Here is a 21789-nt window from a genome sequence, read left to right as displayed (position 1 = left end):
ACTGTCAATCAGTCACTGGCTCCGCCCCTGCGGTTCCTGACCGTTTTCTGGAGCTGCTTCGCCTCGCCCCGCCCCTTTGCCAACGTGCTCTCAAGTGAGCACAGCTGCTCCACTGACCACGAGGCCACGCCCCCGGTTGCGCATGCAGGAAGCCATCCTGTCAGCCAAGCCCTGAGAGAAAACCTTTGGTTCCTGTCAGATGCCTCCCTCCCAGTCAGCTGCTGGGCTCTGCTGGGAGGGATTGCGGCTCTGGCTCTCTACCACAGCTAAATTTGGACCCAGGAGAAACCTGGGGACCCGCAGAGCACTCTACGTGCAGCCAAGTGTCCCAGCTCTGCCCAGGGCAGCTGGAAATGGATGTAAAGTGGCAGCTCTGCCCCATCAGCGCCACCCGCCTAAGCAGGCGTTTCCCTGAGCTTCCTCCTCCCCGTGCACAGGGGAGCCTGGCGGTGCCCAAGTCCCGCTTAGGGCTGTGAAGTAGCGCTTCTATTCCGTGGTGGTCTATATTTTGGGGAAAAAATTACTCCCCAGGTGAATGTTTTTACTTTGGAGTTAGTCCAAAATATTTTTGGGTATGATATGTGAAAACCTGAGCCTAATTCTTTCAGAGCTTTGTGTTATTCAAGGATGAAAGACGTTCATATTAAAATGTACTCCGCCTTTTACCAGGGACTGCGGCCATTAGCGTGTTCACACATCTCAGAAACAGCCCGGGCTACACAGTCAGGGCTTGGCAGAAAGGCAGTTCTCAGGGAGAAGGTTAGATGCAGGTGAACTGAAGGGCAGTTGGGCAGTTGGTGCAACTGTGGGGTCAGGACCTGCTACCTCCCTTTCACAGCACTGGCGCCTCAACCCGGGAAAAGCTCCCTGAAGCCGCTGGCGCGCCCCGTGTGCGTGTGCATGTTGCACATGCCTGTGTGTACGTGTGTAGTAACGTGCGTGTATTTGTGAGTGTGTCTGTATTGGTGAGTGTGCACGTGTATCTGCCTGCAAATGTGTGTGTTTACACTTATGTGCGTGTTTACACGTGTGTGTTTACACGTGTGTGGGTGCGTGGCAGCACGCTCTGTGGGAAGGGCATTCTGAGACCCAGCAGGGCTGTCAGGGGCCGTCCCTACTCCTCTGCTGTCCCTTCCCTCTCTCAGGAAACTAGAGCGCTGCCGCGGGTGCAGCCAGACTCTTCTGCAGTGTTGGCTTCCCACGTGGAGGCGCAGGTGGTGGCTGATCCCCGAAAGGTGGAGACCAGCCCCAGCTCCTGCCCCACTGTGGCCCCTTAGGTGGGGCTGTCTGGGGCCAAGGGATTGGGGGCAGATGGGTGGCAGTTGGTGGGGAAGAGGCCACCCAGGCTCCCCAGCTGCTGACATTTGCCTTATCTGCTGGACTGTCAGGGATGTTCCCCTCCCCCAGAGCCTTTTCCAGGACTGCTACTGGCTCATCCCCCCTGCTGTGCCGCTGCTGCTCTGGGCTCTGCTGTCTGTGCAGCAGGAAGGTAAGTGCTTCCTGCCACCTGGCCCTGGGGCCCCCAAACATGCCCAGTCTCTGAGGAACCCGAACATGTGACAGCCACATGATCCTGCCTTTGGGCAGGTTCCCTTTGCCTCCGAGGTCATCACGTGAGCCAGGGGAGGCAGTTTCGGTCCCTGCAATAGCAGGCCATGGAGAGCCTGGGCTTCCACCACGCCTCACCCCCGGCTTGCCACAGATAGTGGCCTGGGACGCCCTGGACATGGGGCCAAGGCCTGCCCTGGTCCTGAGAGAAGTGACCTCAGCCCCTGGAACAGGGCTGCCTCACACAAGCCTGTCTTCTGGAAGCCCCAGGTGGAACGGGCCAGGAGGGGGCTCCATGTTGAGGGAGGGTGGGAGGGGCGTGAAGCACTGATGGCTCCAAGTGCAGGACGGGGCTGACCAGGGAGGGACGGAAACTTCTGGTCCGGCTGTGCCTTAAAACCCAGCATCGATCTCGGCCAATTTCTAGTGCCTTCCCCATGCCTTCCTCTGTCCTTACTATGTACCAGTTCTTCCTGGATCCCATGCAGGGCTGGGGAGGGACAGAAATGAAGTCACCACCATTGTCACCTGCGAGGGCTCATCCTGGCTCTGGTCTAACCCCCAGGGTGAAACGTCCACCATTGTATGATGTGGCCCGTGCCCCACATGAAGCAGAGCCCAAGAAAAATGTCAGACACTCGCCCGGGGTTGGCCGGTGTTGGTTGGGAGCTCGGGTGGACAGGACCCACCCAGAGAGCTAGAGAAGACAAGGGACAGACCACAGGGAGGGAGGGACAGGGCACGGCCACAGAGACCAAGAGGGTCCAACCTCTGCATGGGAAGCAGCAATGAGAGAAAGCTGCAGGGACCAGGAGAGGGACAGTCCCTGAGGGCTGGGAGGTCAGGGACAGAGAAGTTCTCCCAGGGGAAGAGCAGTGGGCCCTATGTCCTCCTCCCCATGTGGGCTCTGGGCTGATGAGGGGCATGTCCTGGGCTGGGTCTCTCCAGGGCGCGGGCCCATGGCCTGGCTGATACCTGAGGACGCCAGGGCATGGGTGCAGGGGCTCCCCTGGGGTAAGGTGGGGCTTGCTGGCCGCAGCGCCATAGGCTTGGGTCCCTGGACTGACACCCGAAGTATGGCACCTGTCCTGCTGCTCCAGACCAGGGTCCCATCTGTGGGCAGGGACCAGACAGAGCCCACCCCACTCCCACCCATCCCACAGTTTTCTGTTTTGAACACTCTAGAAGAAGCCCCCACCTATTCAGACACCAGAACAGGTAAGTCGTGGTTCTGGTCCTGACATTGTCGCCTGAGGGGGGCGCTGCCCTTCAGGAGGAGGCTCTGTGAAGCCTGTGCCCCTGAGCTCCCACCTTCCTGGGAAAAGCAGAGAGTCACAGAGGGGCAGGGAGTGGCCTGGGAGCAGCGCGGGACACACAGTGATGTCACCCAGACAAGGCCCTTCCGCTCCCAGAACCGCCTGTCATGAGCCTCTGTCAGGGAAAGTGCAGCCTGGGCCCCAGGTTCCGCAACTGCCAGGGTCCCTGCTGCGATGTGTGGAGCTCTAGTGTGGTCCCCAAAGGGCTGTGGTGGGATGTGAGGACCCAGGTGAGCTCTGGAGAAGGAGCCTCCAGTTTGGGGACCTGGTCCCAGCCCAGGCTCTGCATGGAGGCTTGGCTCCGTGAGATGCGTCTGATCCCCGTCTCCTGGCAGGGCCCAGCGCTGGCTGGGCTCAGCATCCAGGGACTGCAGGGCTTGGGGTGGCAGGGACGCCAGCCCCAGTGAGCACAGGGACCAAGGGCAGGAGCCGGCTGTGGCTCACCCGGGCTGGGGACCCCAGGGCCGTGAGTGGCCGTGGAGGGTGGCTGAGGCAGGAGGCCCTGGCTGGGCTGCGGTGGAAACAGCCTGGCTGTCTCTGCCTCTGCGCGGGCAGCGTGGGCCTGGGGACACTGTGGCTGCAGGGGCAGAGCAGAGGGCGTGGGCAGGGACGGCCACTCAGCCTCCAGGACAGGCTTCCGCCAACGTCAGTGGCTGAGGAAGCAGGGAGGGCACAGGCCGAGCCGTTGGCGTTTAGGGGAAGAGCCGTGTGCGCAGCCCTGAGCAGTGTGCGCGTTTCTCCCGCGGAGGACGCTGCCCGTGCTGGGTGCCCCTCACTGGTGCTTTCATTCAGTGACCGGTGTCTGCTGAGGAGCCAGCCCTGTGCCAGGTGCTGCGGCCACAGACCCCACGTCCCTGCTGCCCAGAGTCTGCCAGACAAGGAGGCAGACAGCTGTTTTGCTCCTGGCGGCCGGAACCTCCACCACCGCCTCCTGCAAAGGTGTGTCCCACAGTGACTGTTCACTGCTCTGGGTGTTCTTTACTTTTCATTTTTATTATTTTCAGACATGAGGCTTTTCTGTGTTGCCCAGGCTGGACTTGAATTTCTGGGCTCATTTGAGCCTCTGTCTTCAGCTTCCTGAATACATGGGACAAATGTACAGAGTGCTATGTCCAGCTGAAAATAGTGTAATTTGTATAAAACTTTATCAATAAGGACCTTTTCTTACATTCTACATATTCCTCTATCAGCCATTTTTTGCTTCAAGTTTTATGTGAGAGGATTCGAGGACATTTTGCAACACTAAGGAGCACTGTTCATTTAACAATCTTCAAATCACATGAGGATGAAAAAGCACACGGAAAGTACACAGAGTGCAGACACGGGCAAGGACACGCTTTTGTGCCAACTTCCAAAACAGGAAAAGATGCCCTGTGGTTACATAATGTAATGATCAATATGTCCATCCATACACCTTATGTGAAATTAGGTGTGCACAATTGAAAACAAGTGTATTTTCTTTGTGCTATAACAATATTAAACATGTTGCTCTTCCTCAAATGAAAAAGAAGAAACGATTATGAGACTTTGAGCATAGCAGAGCTAATAGTTACACTTTAAACATGCCATTTCTCCGTGGCTTGTGCTATGCTCTCTGTACTCATGAACACATTATGCAAGCCTTTGCATGGCATGATTGACAAATTTCTTACAGCCATTCAGTCATTTCATTTTTGTGGCTGTGGTTGATTTTGGTTTTGTTTTTAAATAACCGCAAATAGTGATTATTGAAAATAATATAAACAGTCCTTTATTTCTTCTTGGAAATCCTTTAACAACCAGTTTCTTGAATTGCCACTGTCATTTTTTTCTCTTCGTCCTCCATCTTCTCCCACTTCTGCCTCTTTCATCATCTGGCTCATAGTATCTAGGAAATTATACAGAAATAACTAGCCTCTCAGGTTTAGGATAAAACAACTGGTTCTTAATATGTATCAGAACAATCATGGCAAAATATGAGATGAGTATCCAAAATCATTGCTGTAGAGCAGTGGTCCCCAACCTTTTGTCACTAGGGACTGGTTTCATGGAAAAATGGAACTGGTTTCATGGAAACATTTTTTCCATTTCCAAAATTTTTTGGAAAAATTTCATGGAAGACAAAGTTTATTTCTCCAACTGGGGAGTGGGATAGCTTCGGGATGAAGCAAGTACATTGCATTCATTATATTTGCAGCTGCTCCCCAGCACTAGCATCACCGCCTCGGCTCCCCCTCAGCTCATCAGGCATTACCTTCTCATGAGGAGCACGCAACCTGCATCCCTCGCACGTGCAGCTCACAGTAGGGTTTGTGCTCCTGAGAGCATCCAATGCTGCGGAGCTCAGGCGCTCATGAGAGTAACAGGAAGCGGCTGAAAATACAGATGAAGCTTTGCTCACTAGCCCACCACTCACTTCCTGCTGTGCAGCCCAGTTCCTAACTGACCACGGACCCAAACTGGTCCATGGCCAGGGCTTGGGGACCACTGCTGTAGAGCACTAAAGAGAAATCCTAAGAGATAAGCACATTTACGTGAAATGTGTCCACTTTCACGGACTTCTTCAGTGGGAAGGGCCGTTAAAGACAGGCTCCCTCTATATGTCCATCTCCCTCAGAGGCCATGTGATCCATTCTTCCTTTTTACATCATAATATTCCTATTTAAATGTAGACCCTGCTCAGTACATACCCATCTACTCAAAAACAAAACTGTCCTCCTTTGATTTGAACATTTGTTAGGTTCACAGTATACAAAGAGAAACATGAACAACATACATGAAACAAGACAAACATGAGATCTGGAAAATAGAAAATATGAGATAATTTTCCACTTTTGATGACATGAAATACTCTACTTCATTATTATAAGTCCAGAAAATCTGTATCTGATTGCTACTGGGATAGCAATTCAACTGGAAAACTTTATTAGGTACCTAGTAAAGAAAGCCCAGCATTACTACTTCCTTCCTAAGGGAAGGCAAAGTGATGGCCACCCATTTTTAACTATATTGTCCTATCTCATAATAGGGGGAAACTGTGGGTTTTACTTATGCAAGCTTGGTGTGGAAGGGAGTTGACATGGATGTGATTAATGACTAGAAATCATTAAACACGAGTTCGGTTTCACTGTTTCTCCATCTGCCCCAGTCCCTGTAAGCCCATCAACAACCTCTTCTAGTTTTGCAATGAAGTCTGAAGGCTTCCGGCATTAAAACATTGACATATGAAAGATCCATGTAACTCTGTATCCCACGAGGTTGAATTTTAGTAAGAAATTAGTAGTGCATTTATGCAACATATATGATTTTGACCCTGAATGGCAGTGACTGGCTGGGCAAAGATAAAGTGCTTCTTGAGTGAAATGAATCCAGAACACCCCACAGAATCTCCCATGCTAGAGATCTGAAATTTATCCTTGTGTCCCCCTGACAGATCCTTTGATGTGGCAGATACTCTGCTATCCTGGGTCACTATCCTACCTTGTATTTTTTCTTCTTAAAAAGAAATCAGGCATTTCGCTACAAGGAGACATCCCTCCAGTCTTTTGACTGTGATACTCACCAGGGTATCAGAGATGAATAAAGTCATTAACATTCCCATTCTCTACAGCATTTTATCACTCTTCAGAGAGTCTGGCTCATGTGTTCAAGTGCTCTGCCTGATGGTGAGGGAATTAGGGTAGTTAATCGGCTGAATATCTATAATATTCACATGTAGTAGGTGCTACGTCTAAAGCATTCTGTGAGCCTTAGAGAGGTGAAGCTGTTCAAGTTTTCTAGAACTCATCAGGTAGGGCAAGGCAGACACAGAAATAATAAACTAGACAGTAGCTTCTTACACAGTGCAAATGAAATGCTGGGGAGGAGCAGAGAAAGCAACTGCAGATGCATCCTGAACAGAAGGGGCCGGGGGAGAGACTAAGAAGCATCAACATGGACAGGAGGACCATGGAGAGGTGGGGAAATAACCAAGGACATGGCACCACAGTGAACCAGCATGACGGGGACAGCAAAGAATAAGGACCTCACAAGGTCATTCCTGAATTTTAACACAATCATATAGAAACACTTTCAATAGAATAATCTATAGAAACGATTTCAATAGACTAAAAGGGGAAATAGGAGCTCTACTTGACTAAACGCAGTTACCAGATGAGATTGTATCTTATTCTAGTTATCAGTTTAGCAATAGTGTGGATAATTGTACTAAACCCATAGATTCGTTCTTTCAGTATTAGCAGTATGATTTTTAGTAATGTTTATGGAAAAATAACATGACTAAATTGCATAGAAATTTTAAGAGGCAAACTGAGCCATAGAGTACAATAAAAAATCATATCAAAGAAATAAATACCAAGACAAGAGAACTTTGGTTAAAATAATAAACATAATTTAAATGTGATGTATATTCACACACATATCAAATACATGTTTGCTGTGATGGAGATTATAAAAATATTTGAGATGTTAAAATTTATAGGAATGGAATTATATCAATAACAAAATGTTCAAATAATAATGTATTAATAAATGTCACCACTATCTTTGACTCATGGGTTGTAATCAGAATGCAACATTATCTCTCACTGTAACTTTTCAATTACATATTCATGTACTCATCTGCCCCAGGCTGGGAACATGATTCTCGAGTTATAAAAAGCTGTGCTGTTGCTTAAACTGACAAAGCCATGACACAGAATGCCAGCCCAATACAATCATATAAATGCCCGAAAGTCAGCGTCAGTCAGCTGGGCAGTGCTGCAGGCCGGCCACCTGCGGGGAGGGTGGACAGCAGACATGCTCCTTTTCTTCTTCCCTGCTTCATTGCGTACGTCCTCCCTCAGCAGCCTAAACGTGGTGGTATGGTTTCTGATCCTGCCACGGTCACAAGGGCAGAGAGTGGTTGAGTTCTTATCTGCCTGGCACTGCTGTGAGGTGATTTTCAGCAGTTTGGATATGGCATTCGTTTTAGAGCTGCCCCTCTCAGGGGCTCTTCCGTGCCCACCCCTGTTCCCACCTGCAACGACCTTGGCCTGAGCAAATGCCCTGCACTCTGGCCTTTCTTTCCTCTGAGCTCCTAAGGACACCAGAGGCCCACGTTGCCTTGTCCTGTTCTGAAGCCTGTTTACACCCTTAACAGGGCCTTTGTCATAGGATCTCAAATAAGTACCCCATCCCCACAATGCCTCTCTTGCTCTTTTGCACTTGACCAGCATTTGGTCATCTGTAAACATGCAAATATTCTTTGCAAAAACAAATGCTGAGAGTGCAGACTAGACTCCACTGACTCAAGTCAACTAAGAAAGGGAGGAGAAATATTTGAATGCACAATTCTCAGGCAGATATACAAATGACCAATAGCACAGGAGAAGATGCTCAACATGACCAGTCACTAGGAAAATGATCTAATGGGGATGGCATTAACATTTTGGCAAGAAGAATTTAAATGTCAATGATATAAGATGCCATTTCATATTCAATAGAAGAGCTCTCTCCCTTCACAGAATATTCAATAGAATGAACATAGTCAAAAAGGCAGGCCAAGCCTGATGGCTCCTGCCTATAATCCTAGCACTCTAGGAGGACAAGGTGGGAGGATCGCTTGAGCTCAGGAGTTGAAGGCCAGCCTGAGCAAGAGCAAGACCCCATCTCTACAAAAAACAGAAAAATTACCTGGGCATGGTGGTGTGTGACTGTAGTCCCAGTTAATGGGGAGGCTGAGGCCGGAGGATTGCTTGGGCCCAGGAGTTTCGGTTGCAGTGTGCTATGATGATGCTACTGCATTCTACTGGGCTGACACAGTGAGAGTATGTGTCCACAAAAAAAAGATAAAAGAGAAAAGGCAGACTATAAGAAATACTGCAAAAGATGTATAACTATAAGTGTAAAGTTACAGTTTCTCCACGTCATTTCACTTCCAATTTCTTCCCCTCAAGAACAATTGGAATTCTTTGGCATCTCAAGTCTCATAGGTCAGTCAAGGTTCTGCTAGATTCTTGTGCTCTTTTGCATGAATTTTCAAGATACATTTTGCTCTTTCATATGAGTCCCAAATAAAAAGCAGATATGTAAGAAGTAGAAAATGCAGGAGAGGCATAAAACCACAGTCAATGGGAGAAAATATAAAAATGTTATGTACCTAGATAATGGAAAATCTATTGGCATATAACCCCATTTAAAAGCTTGGTTCTACAGTAGAGAGAATCTGTACATCATAACATGAATATTCAGAACAAGAGAATAAACATTCAGTGAAGGGACAGAGCTCTTCGTCTCAAACACGGTCTAGACCTTTTCCGTTATAGAAACTTTCCATGTCCTCAACTGCTCTAAAGCATTCCTTCTACTCCTCTGAATTAGTCAAAACCTGGCTCTCTCCTGCTGATCCTGCTTTCCCTAAGTCCTCTCAGGTGTAATCTATTCACTCTCACCCCAGCTGTTTCAGGGTGAAGAAGTGAGCTCTTTGTTCCCACCACCACTCCCAGACCATGTCTAACCCCACCTCTTGTCTAAAGCGCTATTCCTTCCAAGTCCAGAACCATTTGACTAGAGACCTATCCAAGTCCCTTCATGTGCCATCTAACAAATACCCTCATTATATTCCCATTCACCAAAGACTTTGGAACTGACCCTGGTCTTCCTCTTCATGCCAAGCCCTGCCTTAATGAATGGGGAACTTCAACATCCAAACCTCTCCACCACACTCCACACCCACACATCTAACTTGAAATCTTTACCAAAGTACCTCAAATCCAACCTGAACAAAACAGAATTCATGGATCCCCCATGATGGTACATGCCTAGAGCCCCAGCTACTCCGATGGCTGAGGCAGGAGAATCACTTGTGCCCAGCAGTTCAAATCCAGCTTGGGAAACATAGCAAGACTCCAGCTCTAAAAAACATTTAAAAACAACCCTCCCCTTGAACTCATGATCTCCCTACTTGCCAGCCTTAGCCCAGCTTAGTCTCCAGGTTCCTCAGGGAGTGGCACCAACAATTGTACATGCATGAGGTGGAAATCTTAAAAAGACCTTTAACTTCCCTCAGCCCTCACAACCAGAACATCACAAAAACACATTGATTCTACAATATACACATCTCTTGAACTCACCATGTTTCTCCATTCCTACTTTCACCAAGCTCATTCAAGCGTCTGTTCTATCATGCCTGGACTACTGCAGTGCTTACTAACTCATCTCACTGAATCTACTCTTACTATTCTCACCCTAGGCTGTAATGTGCATTGTACCCAAAGGAACACTTGTTTTGCCTATTCTAAATTCTTAGCACATGCACACTGGTGGGTGCAAAGCAAATCATCTGTAATATTTCCTGAAAAAACACATGTCAGAATGGGAAACCAGCGACACAGGGAATGAGTAAACAATCTTCCCCTTTATACCACTGGTTGTGGTTTTGTAGACAAAGCAATATTGAATTTTTATCGCCACAAATATAACTGTTCTTAGCTCATGGTTAGAATAAAATGAAGACCCAGTTGATGATCAAAGTGCCTCACTGACATATTTAAAGCACTGCTATAATGATGCATCTATTATGTTTCTTTCTTTCTTTTTATTTTTCTTTTTGAGACAGAGTCTCTCACTCTGTTCCCCAGGCTAGAGTGCCGTGGCATCAGCCTAGCTCACAGCAACCTCAAACTCCTGGGCTCAAGCGATCCTCCTGCCTCAGTCTCTCAAGTAGCTGAGACTACAGGCATGGGCCACCATGACCAGCTACTTTTTTCTATATATTTTTAGTTGTCTGGCTAATTTCTTTCCATTTTCTTCAGTAGAGATGGGGTCTTGCTCTTGCTCAGGTCTCAAACTCCTGAACTCAAATGACTTACCTGCCTCTGCCTTCCAGACTGCTAGGATGACAGGCATGAGATATTATCTTTCTTTCTTGGAGGGATATTTCTGGTGAACAGAGGGCCTACAGCTTTTACCATTTTCAAGTGCCTATTTAGGAATATTATATATTTATGTTATTTTAATAAATGAAAAAATAAACATAGAAAAATATTTTCATTATCCTTAGAAGGACTCTTCTTTCCTATGCAATGGCAGATTCAGTGTCTGGACTCAGTTTCCCTGTATTACTGTAGATCATAACTTCAAGCTATAACCCAAATGATGAAACTAATGGAACAGAAAAGCCTCCCAACACCAACATTTAACAGAGAAAGTACAATCTAATATATAAAGGAATAAATATCTTGGCTGAAATGGAAGAAATACAATAGAAAATTGCTTTTAAGCCCCAAGAAATTTCATTGTTCCTCTGAAAGAATGAAGACTGAAATCAATTAGGAAATGTGTGAGCAAGAGAGAAAACTTAAAATCATTTTAATCTAGTTCTGAGTACTCCCTGGAGAACCTGGGTGAGCCACTCTAAATACAGAAATCCAAAGTCCAGAGTACTGAAGTGCTTCAAGGAGCAACCATGACAGTGTGGGAGTCTGAAATTCATGGACAGCGTAAAGTAAGCAAGCTCAGAAAGTGGGCTCTTTTTTAGCCCACGTGAAAAGGCTAAGAATTTACTTCGGCACTTGCTGAACTCATGAAGTCATAGTTAACATCTCACAAGCTAATTCTGACCTAAGAGAATGCTCTATTTTTGTTATTCAGAGAATAACATTTAGAATACTATTTACAATAAATCACTTCAGATCTACCTGAAATAAGACAAGCAAAAGTAAATGCTAGTAACTTACAATCAGAAGCATCTCTGAAAGAGACACTTGACCCATGATTTCACACGTGGAAAGGATGAAAATTAGCTATTACCTTTTCACTGCTTCCAAATCCGGTTAGCATCTGCTTTACTATTTTAGGTGCATTATCAAAATCCCTGGAAGCACCTAAAGTAAAATAAATTTCAAAACAAATAACTCAATTTAAATAATGTCTTTAAACCTACAAACACTATTTTTGAACTAAAGCCATTCTTTCCAGCTACCTGTGGTCATGGGGTCCATTCCAAACACAAGCTCGTCCGCCACTCTTTCTCCCATGCTGACACATGTCTGTGCAAGCAGCTGGGCTCAACAGCATTCCATCTGTCATGCTCAGGCAACACAAGGACTTGGATAACTGAAAAATAATCAGATGATAACTAAAGAAGGACCTTCACGTACAGTTCTGAAATAGTGACATTAGAAACCACAATGATCATTTGGCTCTCACTAAAGTAAACACTTACTACCATAATGCTGACTAATGAAAGACACTAAGAGAAATGACTATCAGATGACTGATGGCAAAACAAGCAATGTAGACAACAAAAAATAATTGCTTACATAGCAAAAATGCATTTTTAAAACAATAAGTGCATAATATGGCAATAGCACTGTCTTCTCCTTAGTTATATAGAAATGTTTAAGATATTTACAACTGGAAAGACATGATGAGGAAACCTTTACTAAGTGAGAAAAATCTTAGAAAAACTATTGAATCCATTATTAGGACACATAATTTCTCTCTTTTGGGGGAATTGAGCATTTAGACATTTAAGCCTTATAGCTTGCTGCCATTAATCAATTAAATTTTGTAACACACATATGTAACATGAAATATATTAAATCCTTATAATAGTCTTTTTAATATATATTACTTTAAAACATTTTTAAAAGAAAATGGGCAGAAATCACTCTACAACACATATAATATATATTATAAGTCTAAATAATACTCTTTATTAAGAGAAAAAAAATCCACAAATGCCTCTATGTGATTTCAAGAGGCTTCAAGGAAGTTAAAGAAGAAGGTATTTAAAAACATAAGAAGTAGGTGAATTCTTTTTATAAATGTTTTTATCAGCAATTTCCTACATAACCTTCTGGAGGGCTTGATTTGAGAACAAAACAAGAAACTACAAAAAATTTGCATGTCCAACGGTTGGCCCTCATGTCATGGTTGTAGCTTTGTTGATAGGTGTCGCATCTTCTGTGCAATATGCAATAATAGCACCACCAGATTGGTGTGATGGTTTGATTTTGGTTATCAATTTCCACACTTCCTCCCTCAGACCCTCTGCTAAATATTTAATTGAGCAAAATACTGCATTAAAAGGGAGCATTTCAATCAATGAAACCCATTTTCCTTTGCAAATCAAATACAGTCAGACCTCCTTATCCATGGGTTCCTCATACATCGATTCAACCAACTGGGGATTGAAAATATAGGGGGAAATCAGTAAAAAACATACTAATAAAATACAGGAGATGGCGGACGAATGACACTGCCAGACAGAGGGTCTCTGCAGAAAAGACAGATTCTAGCAGAAACTAGAGGAAAGAAGCAAGAAGACGAGCATACAGTGGACAAGGGCCGGAAGGAGGGGTACCTGAGACCCCGGGAGACTCCACCGGAGGAGGCTGCAGAGGAGAACTGGAGGCTGAGACCACCGGAGCAGCCCGGAGACCAGTGGCAAGGGTAGGTAGATTTGCTGTTTCCCCTCCCCTGCATTCGGGACTGCTGGTGGGCTCCCCAGCGGGTGGAGAGACCTGCGGACACCAGCCCAGAGACTGCCGCCGCCTGCCAACGGTGAGCCTGTAGCAGACGTGGCACCAGGTTCCCAACTTCCTCCGGGCACCTCCGTGTGCATGGACCCAAGCCGCGCGGCAGGCGCCATATTGCCTCCTCCTCCCCTCCGCCGACCCTACCCGCGGCTGCCCAGAGAGACAATACAGCCACCAGCCGGAGGCACCTCCAGGGAACGGGACCTTCCCATTTGGGACCCCGCCCGCCCTCCCAGGTGCTGCTGACACCGGCTTCCTAGGAAAACGGTGCCAACTCAGAGGGTGAGAGACATAGACCCAGCTTGGGCTCCCTGTGGGTGAATTAGGTCCGGAAATCCTCTCCCTGGTGGGAATACAGTTTGAACTCTGGGACCCAGAGGTCGGACCTGCAGACCAGATCCCCTGCACCGAGGGCTAGCATTGCCCGGGGCACAGAAGGGTTATACGTGAACAGCCTACTGAGGTGTGTGTGCCTCCTGGGGCGGATCGGCGTCCTAGAGGGCAACCCTCCTCCCAGGAGGAGGCCGTGCGCCCAACCCAGGTGGCGTTCCTGTGCAGTGAACCTCCCCGCCGGCATCACAGTCCGGGGAGGCCTGGTGGCTTGTGGTCTGGCCTGCTGGCAGAGGCCCAGGAGTAGCTGCGGAGTTGGGGAGGGTGGAAAGAAGCGAGGCCTGCTGCAGACTGCAGGTCTCAGACAGACCTACCCCCACACCCAGACTTTCTGGCTGAGCGGGACCATTCCAGCCCCACCCTGACAGCTTTCCCTGGAAGCATAGAACAGAACTTTGACCCCTGCTAACGGCCTGAGGGCAGGCTTACCCAACCCAGCTCCACTCAGAACGAGAGCTGATAACAGGACTCAAAATCAACACCATAGCCTGTTCCTCCAAGCAAACGCCACCTACTGACAGGGACAGCATCTTGCACAGCCTTTCCACGGCGCCCACTGACTCAATATACAGGGAGTGGTCCAATTTCACCCACAGACACCACCTAACACCTCAGAAACTAAACAAGGTGTGTGAATACCCAAACAATAACCTAAGGAAAGAAACAACAACTGATCGACATGGGAAGAAATCAGCGAAAGAACTCAGGAAATATGAAGAACCAAATGGAAAACACAACCACAAAGAGGAGCACCAGCCCCCTAGAAACGGACACCGACCAAAATCAGGCAACCAATATGACAGAAGAGGAATTTCGTATGTGGAACATAAGAACACTCACCCAGCTGCAACAACAACTCAATAACCAACACCAAGAAACCACAAAAAGTCTCCAGGATATGAGAAAAGAAATAGACACATTGAAGAAAAGTGTAACCGAACTCCTGGAAATGAAGAATCAATTCAAGGAACTACAAAATACAGTGGAAAGTCTCAAGAACAGGGTAGATGAAACAGAAGAAAGAATCTCAGAGTTTGAAGATAACACCCTCCAATTAAATAAATCAGTCACAGAAATAGAGCAGAGAAACAAGAGAAAAGAGCACAGCCTACAAGAGCTGTGGGATTATGTGAAGAAACCTAATGTGAGGGTCATAGGGTTACAAGAAGGGGAAGAAGACAACACTCAAGGGTTGGACAAGCTGTTTGAAGATATAATAGAGGAAAATTTCCCAGGCCTTGCTCAAAATCTTGATATACAAGTTCAAGAAGCTCAGAGGACCCCTGGGAGATTCAACGCAAACAGGAAGACGTCACGACATGCAGTCATCAGACTAACCAAAGTATCTACTAAAGAGGCCCTTCTAAGAGCTGTAAGACAAAAGAAGCAAGTAACATACAAGGGAAAGCCAATTCGAATAACATCAGACTTCTCTAATGAGACTTTACAAGCAAGGAGAGACTGGGGCCCCATTCTCACTCTTTTGAAACAAAACAATGCCCAGCCTAGAATATTATTCCCTGCAAAACTAAGCTTCGTATATGAAGGAGAAATAAAAACATTCTCAGACAAGCAAAGGCTCCGAGAATTCACCAAGACAAGACCAGCCCTACAAGAAGTACTTAAAACCGCGTTATGCACGGAACATCATAATAATAACCCACGAATATAAAAACAACCAAAACCCAAAGATATTAAAGGCCAGATATTACAATGGCTCAAGACAAAAATCATAGCAACAACATCCAACCCAACAGAATGATCAGTAATCTACCTTACCTATCAGTTCTCTCAATAAATGTGAATGGCTTAAACTCTCCACTCAAGAGACATAGGCTGGCTGAATGGATAAGAAAATACAGGCCAAGTATATGCTGTCTTCAGGAAACACATCTAACCTGCAAGGATGCATATAGACTAAAAATAAAAGGGTGGAGATCAATATTCCAAGCAAATAGAAGCCAAAAGAAGGCTGGTGTGGCAGTTCTAATTTCAGACGATTTAGTTTTTAAACCAACAAAAGTAGTAAAAGACAAAGAGGGTCATTATATAATGGTGAAGGGCACAGTCCAACAAGAAGAGATAACAATTTTAAATATATATGCACCCAACTTAGGTGCACCCAGATTCATAAAGCAAACCTTACTGGAGCTAAGCAAATGGATTAATAGCAACTCCATAATCGCCGGAGATTTCAATACCCCACTGACGGCACGAGACAGATCCTCGAAACAGAAAATTAATAAAGAAATAATGGACTTAAACAAAACTCTAGAACAATTGGGTCTGACAGACATCTACAGAACATTCTACCCAAAATCCACTGAATATACGTTCTTCTCATCAGCTCACGGGACATTCTCTAAGATTGACCATATCCTAGGACACAAAGAAAATCTCAAGAAATTTAAAAAAATAGAAATCATACCATGTACCTTCTCAGATCACAGTGGAATAAAACTAGAAATCAACCCTAACAGAAACTCACATTTCTACACAAAAACGTGGAAATTAAACAACCTCCTACTAAATGATTACTTCGTAAATGAAGAAATCAAGACAGAAATAAAAAACTTCTATGAAGAAAACGACAATGGAGAGACAAGTTATCAACTCCTCTGGGACACAGCTAAAGCAGTTCTGAGAGGAAAGTTTATCTCCATAAATGCCTATAACCAAAAGACAAGAAGATCACAAATAGACAATCTAATGAAACGACTCAAAGAGCTGGAAAAAGAAGAACAGACCAACCCCAAACCCAGCAGAAGAAGTGAAATCAACAAGATCAAATGAGAACTAAACGAAATTGAAAACAGGAAAGCTATTCAGGAGATTAATAAAACAAAAAGTTGGTTCTTTGAAAAAATAAACAAAATTGACACACCATTGGCTAAGCTAACGAAAAGCAGAAAAGAGAAATCTCTAATAAGCTCCATCAGGAATAAAAAAGGAGATATCACAACTGATCCCAAAGAGATACAAGATACAATTTATGAATACTACAAAAATCTTTATGCACACAAACTGGAAAATGTGGAGGAAATGGACAAATTTCTAGAAACACACAGCCTCCCTAGGCTCAACCAGGAAGAAATAGATTCCCTGAACAGACCAATCTCAACAGCTGAAATAGAAACAGCAATTAAAAATCTCCCTAAAAAGAAAAGTCCCGGTCCAGATGGCTTCACACCTGAATTTTACCATACTTACAAAGAAGAACTAGTACCTATCTTGCAGAAACTATTCCACAACATCGAGAAGAACGGAAACCTCCCCGACACCTTTTATGAAGCGAATATTACTCTGATACCAAAACCAGGAAAGGATGCAACAAAAAAGGAAAATTACAGACCAATATCCCTAATGAATATAGATGCAAAAATTTTCAACAAAATCTTAGCTAACCGAATCCAGACATTTATCAAAAAAATAATCCACCACGACCAAGTGGGCTTCATCCCAGGGATGCAGGGATGGTTCAACATACGTAAATCTATAAATGCAATTCACCACATAAACAGAAGCAAAAACAAAGACCACATGATTCTTTCAATAGATGCAGAAAAAGCTTTTGACAAAATTCAACACCCTTTCATGATACGAACACTTAAGAAAATAGGCATAGAAGGGACATACCTAAAAATGATACAAGCCATATACGACAGACCCATAGCCAACATCATACTGAATGGGGAAAGATTGAAATCATTCCCACTTAGAACTGGAACCAGACAAGGCTGCCCACTATCTCCACTTCTGTTCAACATAGTGCTGGAAGTCTTGGCTACAGCAATCAGACAGGAAAATGGAATCAAAGGTATCCAAATAGGGGCAGAAGAGATCAAACTTTCACTGTTTGCTGATGATATGATATTGTATCTAGAAAACCCCAAGGATTCAACCAAGAAACTCCTGGAACTGATCAATGAATTTAGTAAAGTCTCAGGATACAAAATCAATACACAGAAATCAGAGGCATTCATATACGCCAACAACAATCTAATTGAGAACCAAATCAAAGACTCAATTCCCTTCACAATAGCAACAAAGAAATTAAAGTACCTAGGAATTTACTTAACCAAGGACGTAAAAGACCTCTACAGGGAGAACTATGAAACACTGAGGAAGGAAATAGCAGAGGATGTAAACAGATGGAAATCCATACCATGCTTGTGGATCGGCAGACTCAATATCATCAAAATGTCTATACTACCCAAACTGATCTACAGATTCAATGCAATACCTATTAAAATCCCATCAGCATTCTTCACAGATATAGAAAAAATAATTTTACGCTTCGTATGGAACCAAAGAAGACCCCGAATATCAAGAGCAATTCTGGGCAACAAAAACAAAATGGGAGGCATTAATATGCCAGATATCAAACTATACTACAAAGCTGTAGTAATTAAAACAATATGGTATTGGCACAAAAACAGGAATATTGACCAGTGGAACAGATGTGAGAATCCTGATATAAAACCATCCTCATATAGCCATCTCATCTTTGACAAAGCAGACAAAAACATACGCTGGGGAAAAGAATCTCTCTTCAATAAATGGTGCTGGGAAAACTGGATAGCCACCTGTAGAAGGCTAAAACAGGACCCACACCTTTCACCTCTCACAAAAACCAACTCACGCTGGATAACAGACTTAAACCTAAGATATGAAACTATTAGAACTCTAGAGGAAAAAGTTGGAAACACTCTCCTAGACATCGGCCTGGGCAAAGAGTTTATGAAGAAGTCCCCAAAGGCAATCACAGCAGCAACAAAAATAAATAAATGGGACATGATCAAACTACAAAGCTTCTGCACAGCCAAAGAAATAGTCATGAAAGTAAACAGACAACCTACAGAATGGGAGAAAATTTTTGCATCCTATGTATCCGATAAGGGACTGATAACTAGAATATACTTAGAACTCACGAAAATTAGGAAGAAAAAGTCAAGTAACCCCATTAAAAAGTGGGCAAAGGACTTGAACAGAAATTTTTCTAAAGAAGACAGAAGAATGGCCAACAAACATATGAAGAAATGCTCAACATCTCTAATCATCAGGGAAATGCAAATCAAAACCACAATGAGATATCACTTAACCCCAGTGAGAATGGCCTTTATCAAAAAATCTCCAAACAATAAATGCTGGCGTGGTTGCGGAGAGAGAGGAACACTCCTACACTGCTGGTGGGACTGCAAACTAGTTCAACCTCTGTGGAAAGCAATATGGAGATACCTTAAAGCGATACAAGTGAATCTACCATTTGATCCAGCAATCCCATTGCTGGGCATCTACCCAAATGATCCAGTGACACTCTACAAAAAAGACACCTGCACTCGAATGTTTATAGCAGCACAATTCATAATTGCAAGGCTGTGGAAACAGCCCAAGTGCCCATCAATCCAAGAATGGATTAATAAAATGTGGTATATGTATACCATGGAGTACTATTCAGCTCTAAGAAACAATGGTGATATAGCACATCTTATATTTTCCTGGTTAGAGCTGGAACCCATACTACTAAGTGAAGTATCCCAAGAATGGAAAAACAAGCACCAGATATATTCTCCAGCAAACTGGTATTAACTGAGTAGCACCTAAGTGGACACATAGGTGCTACAGTAATAGGGTATTGGGGAGGTGGGAGGGGGGAGGGGGGCGGGTATATACATACATAATGAGTGAGATGTGCACCATCTGGGGGATGGTCATGATGGAGACTCAGACTTTTGGGGGGAGGGGGGGGAAATGGGCATTTATTGAAACCTTAAAATCTGTACCCCCATAATATGCCAAAATAAAAAAAAATTAAAAACAAAACTAAACAAAAAAAACCAAATAAACAATAAAGCATATATAAGTATTATCATATTAAAAATGCTAAAAGCTAGATACCAAATAAATACTTTGAAAGCATCCAGAGGGGAAAAAAAAATAAATAAATAAAATAAAATACAGGATACCAACAAGTTGCACAGCATTTACATGGTATTAGGTATTATATGCAATCTAGAGATGATGTAATGAATTTGGGGGAATGAGCAGAGGTTATATACATAAAGTCTGCCACTCTGCATAAGAGACTTGAGCCGCCCTGAATTTTGGTGTCCACAGGGGTTCCTGGAACCAGTCCCTCCCACAGATACTGAGGGATGGATGAATGTATCTGATATGGGATTAATCTTAAAAAAAATCATTCTCCTTAAAGTCATTTTAGAGTAACATAATTTAATATTATTAATAAATATTTTGAACAGAGTAAAGGTTTTTGAAAAAGAAAATGGGTAGAATTCACTCCACAACACAGCAAACTATAACAATTTGCAACTACAAACCACAGCTGTCAGAACTATCATCTTAATCCTTACATCGAAAGGGATGGAATAATTCTATTTTATAAAATAAACTTACTATTTAATAAGAAAGTCCTATGTAAGCAGCTGTTAAGACAATCTGAAATTTAAAATAAAAATTAAAGAAAGAATAAAACTAGCCAGCCTTTCTAACGGCAATATTGGACAAGAGGAAATGCCTGGGGACCCCGTGCCTGGTCACAAGTATAATTATATAAACAACCGGAATATATTTGCTCTTTAAGAAGCCTAATTTTGTCGTTTTCAAGAATATATTTTCATGTTCCGATAACCTTTCTTTTTTTAACCTCTCTCTTCAGTCAGATGAAAAGGTCTTCTAAGAAGAACTAATGGGCGTAACGCTGTGAACGCCCAAGGGCCTGCCACCTGCCAGTGTCCCACCTGCACTCTTGTCTCTTCAACACCGCGGTGTCCAGCCACAGGCCTCAGGCCTCCTCCTGGGCACCTGTCCCCCTCATGGCTGCCCAGTAGACCAGCCCAGCAAGAGAGGGGACCAGCCGGGCTCAGGACACCTCAGGGAGCGTCTCGGAGCGGCGGTTCCACCATTCGGATCTCAGGCCAACGCCAGGGCTGTGTGAAGTTATTTATTGCAACATGTATGTACTCAGGCAGGAAGGTTTTAGATTAAGTTTAGATTCAGATGAGATTCAACACAGCTTTCGCTGCCTAAATAGCATATTTGCCAAGAAAATAATTTATTATCTAATAAATGAAAAGTAAAGGTAGAAAAAAACATAAAGAAAACCTACCCATTAGCATTTTGTCTTTGGAAAAATCAAGTTTCTTCATGGTAACCATTTCTTTTCTATCAACAGTGGCCTTCAATGCAGTTTGGTTCACAGGATTCTCCAACTCTGTCCTAGGAAAGCCAATAGGACCTCGAGCTGTGATTTCTGGATGAACAGCTAATGTAAAAAGACAACATAACACTAAAAGTCCAAAACAGCTAAAACAAAGCACTTCACAAAGAACTCACATGACAAAGGAAAAAAGAAAACAGCTATTCTGAGCTATAAGTTAAAATATTTACCTTGAAACTCAAAGAAACTTAATTCATTAAAATTCTTAGGGAAAGGAGCCCAAAAATGCCACCAAAATGGGTATTGGGACAAATCACAAACATGCTTAAATTTAGATAAGTTTATGGAGGAAAAAGCAATGTGGAGCTACCTAATATGAATTAGAAACTTCAGATATGCCCTTTATCTTTTCTGTTTTTCTTTTTTCTTTCTTTTTAAATATAGAGATGGGGGTAGCTCTTGCTCAGGCTGGTCTCAAACTCCTGAGGTCCAAGGATCCTCCCGCCTTGGCCTCTCAGAGTGCTGGGATTACAGGCATGAGCCACTGTGCTTGGCCAGATATGCCCTTTATCCTTACTAGGCTAACCACTCACAGAAACAGCAAACTCACAGATAACATCCTGTTCTCTGAATTACATGCTGAAACACTTTGCACATAAAACCTGCCTTTATGGTAGGAAATGTATTTAATTTTTGAATTGATCCAGCCACCTTTGAAATACTGCATCTGTAAGAGCTTCATTTATTACTCCAGTCAGTTCCACAGGTTTTGTATTATGGTTTGCTTTCCTCTTTTCTTGTCCCCAAACTGACCTTGTCACGAGCTGCTGTTTCTGGAACTTTTTCTACTGTTCTG

The 21789-nt window shown here is 44.2% G+C and overlaps 1 pseudogene; it reads right to left on the bottom strand.

Moving 5' to 3' along the window:
- Window positions 1-8749: 8749 nt before the first annotated feature.
- LOC142875386 (ATP-dependent zinc metalloprotease YME1L1-like) lies at window positions 8750-20922 on the bottom strand (annotated as a pseudogene).
- Window positions 20923-21789: the final 867 nt, after the last annotated feature.

The sequence above is a fragment of the Microcebus murinus genome, chromosome 14 (genome assembly GCF_040939455.1).
Source record: "Microcebus murinus isolate Inina chromosome 14, M.murinus_Inina_mat1.0, whole genome shotgun sequence".
Lineage (NCBI taxonomy): Eukaryota > Metazoa > Chordata > Mammalia > Primates > Cheirogaleidae > Microcebus > Microcebus murinus.
The sequence above is the reverse complement of the archived record's forward strand: the minus strand, read 5'-3'. Positions and strand labels throughout refer to the sequence as shown.